Below are 11,727 nucleotides of genomic sequence, written 5' to 3' on the forward strand. Positions count from 1 at the left end.
TTGGTTATATTTAATACGAGCTTATTAAGCTTTTGAAAGCTTACTTTGTGTGTGTTTTCATTGTTTTATAGATATTGAAGCTACTATGAACTTAGGGATCGTCGAGGATCGGCACCACACTATCGAACCTTGTTTTGGTACTTTTGAAAATGTACATATTGAAGTATGGCATGTATAGGCTAGAAATGTTTGTATTATGTTTTGTGATGTATATATTTAGCCATGTGATATGGCTTGGTATGATTGTGATTATGATATGATTTTGGTATATGAAATGTGCGGCTATATGGTATATATTTGGTGTGTTTATGTATGGATAAAAGAGATGGTAAGTTTTGGTAAGCTTTAAGCATGAGATTGAATGATATATTGAAACATATGTTTTGGTATGATTTTAATTTAGGTTTTGGTATGTTTGGTTGATGAATTGAGATTGGAATTTACTGATAATGTAAAGGCATGAATAATGTATGTTTTGGTATAGAGACTAGCTGAAATTGGTGTACAAATATGCTTAGTTTGGTGCTTGTAGGTTTAACCCAGTTGGGGTGGCAAGTTGGCTATTCAAATGGCCTATTTTTGTCCACATGGGCAGAGATATAGGCGTGTGTCTTAGCCGTGTGTGACACACGGTCACGTTACATGGCCGTGTGTCCCCTAGGGTACCCTACGAATTAAAGTCAGTTTACCCTCTAGTTTTGACACGGCCTAGACACATGGGCGTGCCTATTGGTCGTGTGTGTCACACAGGATGCTACACGGGAGTGTTGTCGGCCGTGTGGCTAAGTCAGTAGCCTCCTTAATTTTCACATGGCCTGGCACACGGGCATGTCTTGTGGCCGTGTGGACAAGGCAGTATGTATGCGCTATTTCGCCATGGCTTAGACACACGGGCGTGTCAAATACCGTGTGAGGCACATGGCCTGTTCACACGGGCGTGTGACCTTTCAAAAGTTGAAAATTTTTCTAAGTTTTGAAACTTTCATATGTAATCGATTTGATCCCGAATACATGATTTAGACTTTGTATGCTCATTTTAAATTCTTATTGAATATGAATGACTTATATTATTGAAATGAGATGGTACTTGATATATGATTGTTTTGAACAGAGTTATAAGTTCGGTAATGCCTCTTAATCTATTCCGGCGACGATTACGGATTAGGGGTATTACAATTATTAGTCTTAGAGCTATGGTTTACTCGGTTTTGGGACTACCATAACGTATGTGAGTCTAGCTATACATGTTATATTTATAAACTACGATAGTGTGATGAATCCTGACATTGAAAAGTGCTTTTATATAGTAAATGGATCCCAAACGAGCCGCTGTAACATCCAAAAATAGGGCCTAAATGGAAAAGTGGTTGTGAAACCCCAAATCTAAGATAGAAAATTTTATTCCGATTAATTTTTATAATTTACCGAATGATTAGATGCATGTGTTAGAGTATGAATGGAAAATTTTATAGATAGCATGCTTAATTTACCTACTAGGGCTTAATTGTAAAAGTTGATAAATATGAGTTTTAGATGCTAAAGGATTAAATTGAAGAGTATAATTGAAGTAGTGGTCCTTAAATGGTAATTAGACCATTAGGTTTTCATGGACAAAAATGGACATACATAGCTAAAAAAAACTAAAGTTTTAATGAAGGGTATTTTAGTCATTTGGTAATTAAAATATTAAAAAGGGAAAAAGATGGTAAAATGTGCTCATCTTCTTCATTAGGCAGAAATTTGAAGGGTTCTTCATAGCTAAGGTTTTGTCAAGCGTCCAAGGTTCGTAGTAAGTGATTCCAAGCCCCATTTTTAATGTTCTTTACGTTTTTAAAGTCCCGTTAACTTGATTTAGCTTATTCTAGCAATAATTTAACCTAGGGTTCATATTTGGAAAAATACTCATAGGTGAAATGTGTTTATTTTAATGTTTTATGGTAGAATATGAAGCTTGAAATTATGTTAAATGACTTGAGCTAGGCGATTTTAAGCGAAAACAAGTAAAACGACAAAATCGGTAAAAATACCTAATGGTCATAGGTACATGTTAGAGTGGGAATTTGATGTTGCCATAGGTAAATAAATGATCAGCATGTCATTAAACATAAGAATTATGAATAAAGTTTCATTTCCGAGCCTTGGGGAAAAAGTGTAAATATGCAAAAATTTATGGGCAAATTTGTAATTTTTCCAAAGTTAGAGTTAAGGATTGTTTTGATAAATGTGAATATTAAATAAGTTAAATTTGCTATTATAGATCAAGAAGAATGAAATCCGGGGTTAGACCGAGGAAAGAAAAAGGTTGAGGACTAAATCAAAATACTTGATTGTATTTTTTATCGAGGTAAGTTTGCGGTAAGTAAATGCAATGTTTTATTATTTATAATTAATGATGTTATTTTTCAGCATCTATATATTTATTTTGTAAATTTATTCCTTGATGATTCAAGCAAGAATTGACGGAGAAATGATACTTAAAAGTCCCGGTTGAACCTTAGGAATGTCTAGGATACAAATGTCATGACATTAGGGTTTAAGGATACCAAGTAAGACCATGCCAAGGTATGGCATTGGTAAGTTTTACAAGGCAAGGAAATCATGTAAGACCATGTCAAGACATGGCATTAATAAACTACGATAAGGCAAAGATCCCATGTAAGACCATGCCAAGGCATCGCAATGGTGAGTTCATAAGGCAAGGATACCACGTAAGACCATGTCAAGACATGGCAATGGTAAGTTTAAAAAGAAAAGGTACCCGTGTATCCTTAGTATTCCAAGTGGTTCAACGGAAATTTTAAAGAGTGTACCAAAGGGAAGGTAAGATAAGACCATGTTCGAAAGGTTCAGGTTATCTTGATAATTCATTTAGAATGTTGTTATTTATTTACATGCAAACGTACTAAGATTTATGCTTAGTCCCTTTCTTTTCTCTCTTTTTTATTGTATCGCAAAGCCAACTCGAAAAATCGTAAGGACATCGGAGATCGCCTCACGCTATCAACGAGCCATCTCGGTATTTTGTGACTAGAAATACTTTAAGTTATGGCATGTATAGGGACTTGGCTATTTTGTGTGTATGTCCTTATGATATGATTAAAGAATGGCATGTGAATACTTGGTAATGATTAGTTTATGATATAGCTAAATAAGAACATGTTTTGGTATTATGTATGCCTAAATGAGGTTTGACGTAAAGAAATTATGGAGTAAGAGTTGGCCATGAAATAGTTATGAAATAGCATCAGTGACGTGGTTTTGAAAAGTCACTAAAAATTGTAAAAATGAAATTAAATGGTGAATGTGATATATAATTAAAGATTATTGAGTCTATTTTCATTGGAAAGAAACAGAGCAAGCAAAGGAAGTCTATATTCTGAGATATTTAAATTTTTGTGAGACTGGTTCAGAGTGACTTCGTGATCCCCTATTCCAACTTTGGAAAATCACCAGAAATTTTAAAAAATGAATTATAAGTCATAGTGTATATGTATAGTTTCCTTAGTGAGTCTATTTTCATTAGAAACAAACAAAAACATTATCTGAATTCTGTATAATGAGATAAGTGATTTTTCGTAAGGAGACGTTAGGTTCGCTGAACTGCAAAATAGGGGAAACTCTAATGAATAAACTATACTAATTGGCCAAACCAAAAATTCAATAAAATTATGGTAAGAAGATATCTGAGTCTACTTTCAGGGAAAATTTACAGATTTAAATTTTGAGTTTTTTAATTCGAGTTATAATTAATTTAGTGACTGTTGTGCAGATGTATAGTTTATTATGAATAGTGAAATAAATTGTTTTGATTTGTGTAAGTAATTTGAAAATTTTTAATGTTCCTGGTTTGGTCCAAAACCATTCCAATTGCACATTTTAGGGCCTCGAAGGACATTTTTAGGGATTTATTGGATTTATTATAATAGTGAAATAAGTCTGGTAACGCCTCGTGCTCGACTTTGGCGACGGTCTCAAGTAAAGGGTGTTACATTTATTGGTATCAGAGTAAGAGTTTAGTCAGTTCTCAAAATATTCAGTATGAGTAAGAGTCTAGCTATACATGCCATACTTATATTTTGATAGTGTGACAACTCCTGATGATTTTAAAACGTTTTTCTTTTATAGTTATGGATCCCAAACGAGTTGGTGCAGATGATGTAGAAAGTAATGTGCCCACTCCCGCAGAAAGGACGGTGCCACCAGATAGTAGTGAAAGGCTCATTACAGTTAGTCAGGGAGGAGAGGCTTGAGAAGCCTTCTTCCAAGATATGAATGAATGATTTGTTGAGTTAGTTCGTACGAATCCGGCCGTTACACCTCCACCCCCTCATGATCCTCAGACTACCCATGTAGCTTCCCCAGTCATAGATACAGTCAGAAAAGAGAAGCCACCAGTTGATTAAATTAAAAAACAAGGGGCCAAAGAGTTTCGGGCTACTAAAAATGACGATGCAGAGAAAGCTAAATTTTGGCTTGAGAATACTATTAGGGTCTTTGATGAGTTATCCTGCACACCTGAAGAGTGCATGAAGTGTCTTGTTTCACTTTTACGAGACTCGGCCTACCATTGGTGGAAGACACTTGTGTCAGTAGTTACCAAATAGAGGGTTACTTGGGATTTCTTTCAGGAGGAGTTTCGTAAGAAATACATTAGTCAGAGGTTCATCGACCAAAAACGAAAAGAATTCCTTGAACTAATGCAGGGTAAGATGACAGTGACTGAATATGAACGTGAATTTGTCAGACTCAATAATTATGCTAGAGAGTGTGTGTCTACTGAAGCTATTATGTGCAAGAGATTTGAAGATGGACTCAATGATGATATTCGACTGTCAGTCGGTGTTTTAGAAATAAAAGAGTTTGTTATTTTAGTTGAAAGAGCTTGTAAGGTAGAGGAGTTGTTGAAAGGAAAGGGTAAAGCTGAAATTGAGATGCAAGACACGATTAAAGGATAGATGAGCAAGTCGTTTTAGTCTACATCCAAGAGGCCTAGAGAGTTCTCTACGAGATCTAATTTTTCAGCAGGGTATACTAGCCGAAAGAGAGATAGAAGATTTATGGGTCAGAAAACTCAGCTCACTTTAATTGCGAGTGTTGCCAGTATTCAGCCTGATAGACCCGAGTGTTGTCAATATGGTCGACGTCATCCAGGTCAATGTCGAGCAACTGAGACTGGTTGTTTCCGATGTGGTGCATCGGATCATTTCATTCAGGAGTGTTTTGAGATGGTTAAAAGAGAAGTAATACCGAGTGTAAGATCAGGCAATGCCCCCGTTAGAGGCAGACCTCAGAGAAGTTCCGGATTAGGGGTAGGTAGAGGTGCATCTAGAGATTCAGCAATGAGACCAGATGTTAGAGCACCTGCAAGGACCTATGCTATCCGTGCTCGTGAAGAGGCATCCTCCCTCGATGTAATTATGGGTACATTTTCTTTTAATGATGTTAATGTTATTGGTTTGATTGATCCGAGTTCGACCCATTCCTATGTTTGCATGAAACTGATGCCTAGTATGAACATGTCCATAGAGTCTACAGGATTTGTGATTAAAGTATCCAATCTATTGGGTTAGTATGTATTAGTAGACAAAGTATGTAAAAATTGTCCTTTGATGATTAGAGGTTACAGTTTTCCGGAAGATCTCATGCTATTGCCATTTGATGAGTTTGATGTGATTCTTGGTATGGATTTGTTGACTACGCATGACGTGATTGTGAATTATGGAAAGAAATTCATTGAGTTGAAATGCGAAAATGGTGAAATTCTTCAGGTTAATTTAGATGAGTCAGATAGTTCAATTGCCATGATTTCTGTTATGTCTGCTTAGAAATACTTGAGAAAAGGATATGAAGCTAATCTTGCATTTGTGTTGAATACTAAAGATCCAGAGTTGAAAATTGAATCGGTGCATGTGGTATGTGAGTTTCCTGATGTGTTTCTGGAAGAACTACCAGGTTTGCCTCCTATCAGAGAAGTTGAGTTTAGTATTGAATTGGTTCCAGGTACAACACCCATTTCTATTGCTCCTTATAGAATGGCTCCAATGGAATTGAGAGAAATGAAAGTTTAGTTGCAGGAACTAACAGAGAAAGGCTTTGCAAGACCTAGTTGTTCACCATGAGGTGCACTAGTGCTCATTGTGAGAAAGAAAATTGATTCAATGAGATTGTACATAGATTATCGGCACCTTAATAGGATGACTATTAAGAACAAGTATCCACTGCCTAGAATTGATGATTTCTTTGATCAATTGAAGGGAGCTACTGTGTTCTCCAAGATATATTTGAGATCCAGATATTATCAGTTGCGAGTTAAAGAGTCAGATGTTCCGAAGACTACTTTCCAGACTAGGTATTGCCATTATGAGTTCCTTGTGATGCCATTTGGCTTGACTAATGCTCCTAAAATTTTCATGGACTTAATAAATCGAATTTTCAGACCTTACTTGGAAAAATTTGTAGTTGTGTTCATTGATGATATCTTGATTTATTCTCATGATAAGACTGAGCATTCTGAGCATTTGGGAACAGTTTTACAGACTTTGAGAGATAATCAGCTTTATGCAAAGTTTAGCAAAAGTGAGTTCTAGTTACAGGAAGTTGGTTTTCTTGGACATTAGTCTCAGGTGAAGGTATTAGAGTTGATCCGAGCAAGATTTCAGCCATTGTTGATTAGAAGCCTCCCAGGAAAGTATCAGATGTTAGAAGTTTTCTTGGTCTTGCCAGTTATTATAGACAATTTGTAGAGCGATTTTCCATGATTGCTACTCCATTGACAAGATTGCTATAGAAAGATGTCAAGTTTGAATGGACTAAAAAGTGTTAGTAAAGTTTTGATAAGTTAAAGGCATTGTTGACTGAAGCTCTTGTCTTAGTACAACCAGAATCGGACAAAGAGTTTGTGATTTACAATGATGCGTCCTTGAATGGACTAGACTGTGTATTTATGCAGGAAGGAAAGGTAATTGCTTATACCTCTAGACAGCTAAAGCCACATAAGAAAAATTATCCGATACATGATTTAGAACTAGCTACCATTGTATTTGCATTGAAAATCTAGAGACATCACTTGTATAGTGAGAAGTGTTGAATATTTACAGATCATAAAAGTTTGAAATGCTTGATGACTCAGAAAGATTTGAACTCGAGGCAAAGAAGATGGCTAGAGTTGATTAAAGATTATGAACTAATGATCGATTATCATCCGGGTAAGGCAAAAGTAGTTGCTGATGCTCTGAGTAGAAAATCTTTATTTGTATGAAGAGCTTTGTACACTAGTTTAACCTTATCAGATGATGGTTTTATCTTAGATGAATTAAGAGCTAAGCCAATGTTTCATGAAGAAATTTGTGAAGTTCAAAAAGATGACAGTGAGTTGTAAGCCAAAAGAGCTTAGTGTTAGTCGGGTATAGAGTCAAATTTTTAGATCAGTTCTGACGGTTGTTTAATGTTCAGAAATCAGATATATGTACCAAAGAATAATGATATTATTCGAAATATTTTCGAGGAAACACATAGCAGTTCCTTGTCTATTCATCCAGGTAGAACAAAGATGTATACTAATTTGAAGAAAATATATTGGTGGGTAGGAATGAAGAGAGATATCTCAAGTTTGTTTCTAGATGCTTGATCTGTCAGCAGGTAAAAGCATAACATCAGGTACCTTCAGGTTTATTGCAACCTGTGTTAGTTCCTGAGTGGAAATGGGTCGAGTTGCCATGGATTTTGTGACAGGATTGCCGTTGACACCAAGAAAGAAAGATGCAGTATGGGTTGAGATTGATAAGCTAAGGAAGTTGGCTCCTTTTATTCCAGTTCGTGTGGATTATTCACTTGAAAAGTTGGCCGACAGGGATAGTCAGACTACATGGAGTACCGTTATCGATTATTTCAGATAAAGACCTGAGATTCACTTTGTGGTTTTGGAAGAAGTTACAGGAAGCTTTGGGCACAAAGTTGAGTTTTAGTACAACTTTTCATCCTCAGACCGATGTTCAGTCAGAGAGAGTTATTCAGAAACTTGAGGATATGCTCAGATGTTGTGTCCTAGAATTTCAAGGTAGTTGGGAGAAATATTTGCCGTTGGTAGAGTTTGCTTATAATAATAGTTACCAGTTGATTTTTAAAATGGCACCTTATGAAGCTTTGTATGGATGTAAATGTCACACACTTTTGTATTAGACAGAGCTTAAAGAAAATCAGATTTACGGGGTTGATTTAGTTAAAGAATCTAAAGAGAAAGTGAAAGTTATTAGAGATTGCATGAAAGCAGCTTCAGATAGACAGAAGTCTTATGCAGACTTGAAAAGAAAAGAGATTGAATATCAAGTTGGTGACAAAGTGTTCTTGAAAGTATCCCTATGGAAGAAAGTCCTTAGATTTGGCAAGAAAGGCAAACTAAGTCCACGTTTTATTGGACCGTTTCAGGTGGCTGAAAGAGTTGGACCATTAGCATATCGGTTAGCTTTCCCGCTAGAGTTAGAGAAGATTCATGATGTGTTCCATGTGTCCATGTTACATCGTCATCGTTATAATCCTTCACATGCGATTTCATAGACAGAGGTTGAGATTCAGCAAGATATGACTTATGGTGAAGAACCGAAAAATATTTTAGCTCGAGAGGTCAAGCAACTTAGGAAAAAAAGTATTGCACTTGCGAATGTATTATGGAATAGGCATGGGGTAGACGAGGCTACATGGGAGCCTGAAGAGGTTATACAAAAACAGTACCCAAATCTTTTCATAGGTAAGATTTTCGAGAACGAAAATCCCTAAAGGGGGAGAAATGTAACATCCCAATATAGGGCCTAAACGGAATAGTGGTTGTGAAACCATGAATTCAAGATAGAAAAGTTTATTCCGATTAATTTTTATAATTTACCGAGTGATTAGATGCATGTGTTAGAGTATCGATGGAAAATTTTATAGATAGCAGACTTGATTTACCTACTAGGGCTTAATAGCAAAAGTTGATAAATATGAGTTTTAGATGCTAAAGGATTAAATTGAAGAGTATAATTGAAGTAGAGGTCCTTAAATGGTAATTAGACCATTAGGTTTTCAAGGACAAAAACAGACATGCATAGATAAAAATAACTAAAGTTTCAATGAAAAGTATTATAGACATTTGGTAATTAAAAGATTAAAAAAGGGAAAAAGATGGAAAAACGTGCCCATCTTCTTCATTAGGCAGAAATTTCAAGGGTTCTTCATAGTTATGGTTTTGTCAAGCTTCCAAGCTTCATAGTAAGTGATTCCAAACCCCGTTTTTAATGTTCTTTACGTTTTTGAAGTCCTGGTAACTTGATTTAGCTTATTCTAGCAATAATTTAACCTAGGGTTCATATTTGGAAAAATACCCATAGGTGAAATGTGTTTATTTTAATGTTTTATGGTAGAATATGAAGCTTGAAATTATGTTAAATGACTTGAGCTAGGCGATTTTAAGCGAAAATGAGTAAAACGACATAATCGGTAAAAATATCTAATGGTCACAAGTACATGTTAGAGTGGGAATTTGATGTTTCCATAGGTAAATAAATGATCAGCATGTCATTAAACATAAGAATTATGAATAAAGTTTCATTTCCGAGCCTTGGGGAAAAAGTGTAAATATGCAAAAATTTATGGGCAAATTTGTAATTTTTCCAAAGTTAGAGTTAAGGACTGTTTTGATAAATGTGAATATTAAATAAATTAAATTTGCTATTATAGATCAAGAAGAATGAAATCTGGGGTTAGACCGAGGAAAGAAAAAGGTTGAGGACTAAATCAAAATACTTGATTGTATTTTTTATCGAGGTAAGTTTGCGGTAAGTAAATGCAATGTTTTATTATTTATAATTAATGATGTTATTTTTCAGCATCTATATATTTATTTTGTAAATTTATTCCTTGATGATTCAAGCAAGAATTGACGGAGAAATGATACTTAAAAGTCCCGGTTGAACCTTAGGAATGTCTAGGATACAAATGTCATGACATTAGGGTTTAAGGATACCAAGTAAGACCATGCCAAGGTATGGCATTGGTAAGTTTTACAAGGCAAGGAAATCATGTAAGACCATGTCAAGACATGGCATTGATAAACTACAATAAGGCAAAGATCCCATGTAAGACCATTCCAAGGCATGGCAATGATGTGTTCATAAGGCAAGGATGCCACGTAAGACCATGTCAAGACATGGCATTAGTTAGTTTAGAAAGGAATGGTACCCGTGTATCCTTAGTAGTCCAAGTGGTTCAATGGAAAATTTAAAGAGTGTAACAAAGGGAAGGTAAGATAAGTCCATGTTCGAAAGGTTCAAGTTATCTTGATAATTCATTTAGAATGTTGTTATTTATTTACATGCAAACTTACTAAGCTTTATGCTTAGTCCCTTTCTTTTCTCTTTTTTTATAGTATCGCAAAGCCAACTCAAAAAATCGTAAGGACGTCGGAGATTGCCACACACTATCAATGAGCTATCTCGGTATTTTGTGACTAGAAATACTTTAAGTTATGGCATGTATAGAGACTTGGCTATTTTGTGTGTATGTCCTTATGATATGATTAAAGAATGGAATGTGAATACTTGGTAATGATTAGCTTATGATATAGCTAAATAAGAATATGTTTTGGTATTATGTATGCCTAAATGAGGTTTGATGCAAAGAAATTATGAAGGAGCAAGAGTTGGCCATGGAATAGTTCGGAAACAGCAGTAGTGACGTGGTTTTGAAAAATCAATAAAAATTGTAAAAATGGAATTAAATGGTTAATGAGATATATAATTAAAACTTATTGAGTCTATTTTCATAGGAAAGAAATAGAGCAAGCAAAAGAAGTCTATATTATGAGATATTTAAATTTTTGTAAGACTGGTTCAGAGTGACTTCGTGATCCCCTGTTCCAACTTTGGAAAATCATGAGAAATTGTAAAAAAAGAATTGAGTCATAGTTTAGATGTATAGTTTTTTTAGTGAGTCTATTTTCATTAAAAATAAATGGAAACATTATCCGAATTCTGTATAATGAGATAATCGATTTCTAGTGAAGAGAGGTCAAGTCCACTGAACTGCGAAACTAAACTGCGAAATAAGGGAACCTTTAATGAATAAACTGTACTAATTGGTCGAACCAAAAATTCTGGAAAACTTATGGTAAGAAGATATATGAGTCTATTTTCAGCGAAAAGTTACGGATTTAAATTTTGAGTTTTGTAACTCGAGTTATAATTAATTTAGTGACTGTTACGTATATGGACAGTTTTATTATGAATAGTGAAATAAATTGTTTTGATTTGTGTAAGTAATTCAAAAATTTTTAATGTTCCTGGTTTGGTCCTGAACCGTTCCAATTTCACGTTTTAGGGCCTTGAAGGCCCTTTTTAGGGATTTGTTGGATGAATACGAGCAAAATAATTTTTAAAAGTAAAAAAAAATTATGCCCCGAACAAGTAAGATAAGTCTGGTAACGCCTTGTGCTCGACTCCAGCGGCGGTCTCGGGTAAAGGGTGTTATAGTCGTAGCAGATGATGTTGAAAGAAATGCACCTGCTCTCGCGCAAGGGACGACGCCATCCAATTCTAGACCTACTACGAGTAGCCGTGATGGTAAGGCTAGACAAGCATTCTATCAAATAATGAACGATCGGTTTAGCCAGTATATTAGAACCAATCTGGCTGTAAACAACCTCTACCCTCGGTTAATCCTCCAGAAGCTCCTGCTACGCCATCAGTGAACCGGATT

Source organism: Gossypium hirsutum, chromosome A08 (assembly GCF_007990345.1).
Source record: "Gossypium hirsutum isolate 1008001.06 chromosome A08, Gossypium_hirsutum_v2.1, whole genome shotgun sequence".
Classification (NCBI taxonomy): domain Eukaryota; kingdom Viridiplantae; phylum Streptophyta; class Magnoliopsida; order Malvales; family Malvaceae; genus Gossypium; species Gossypium hirsutum.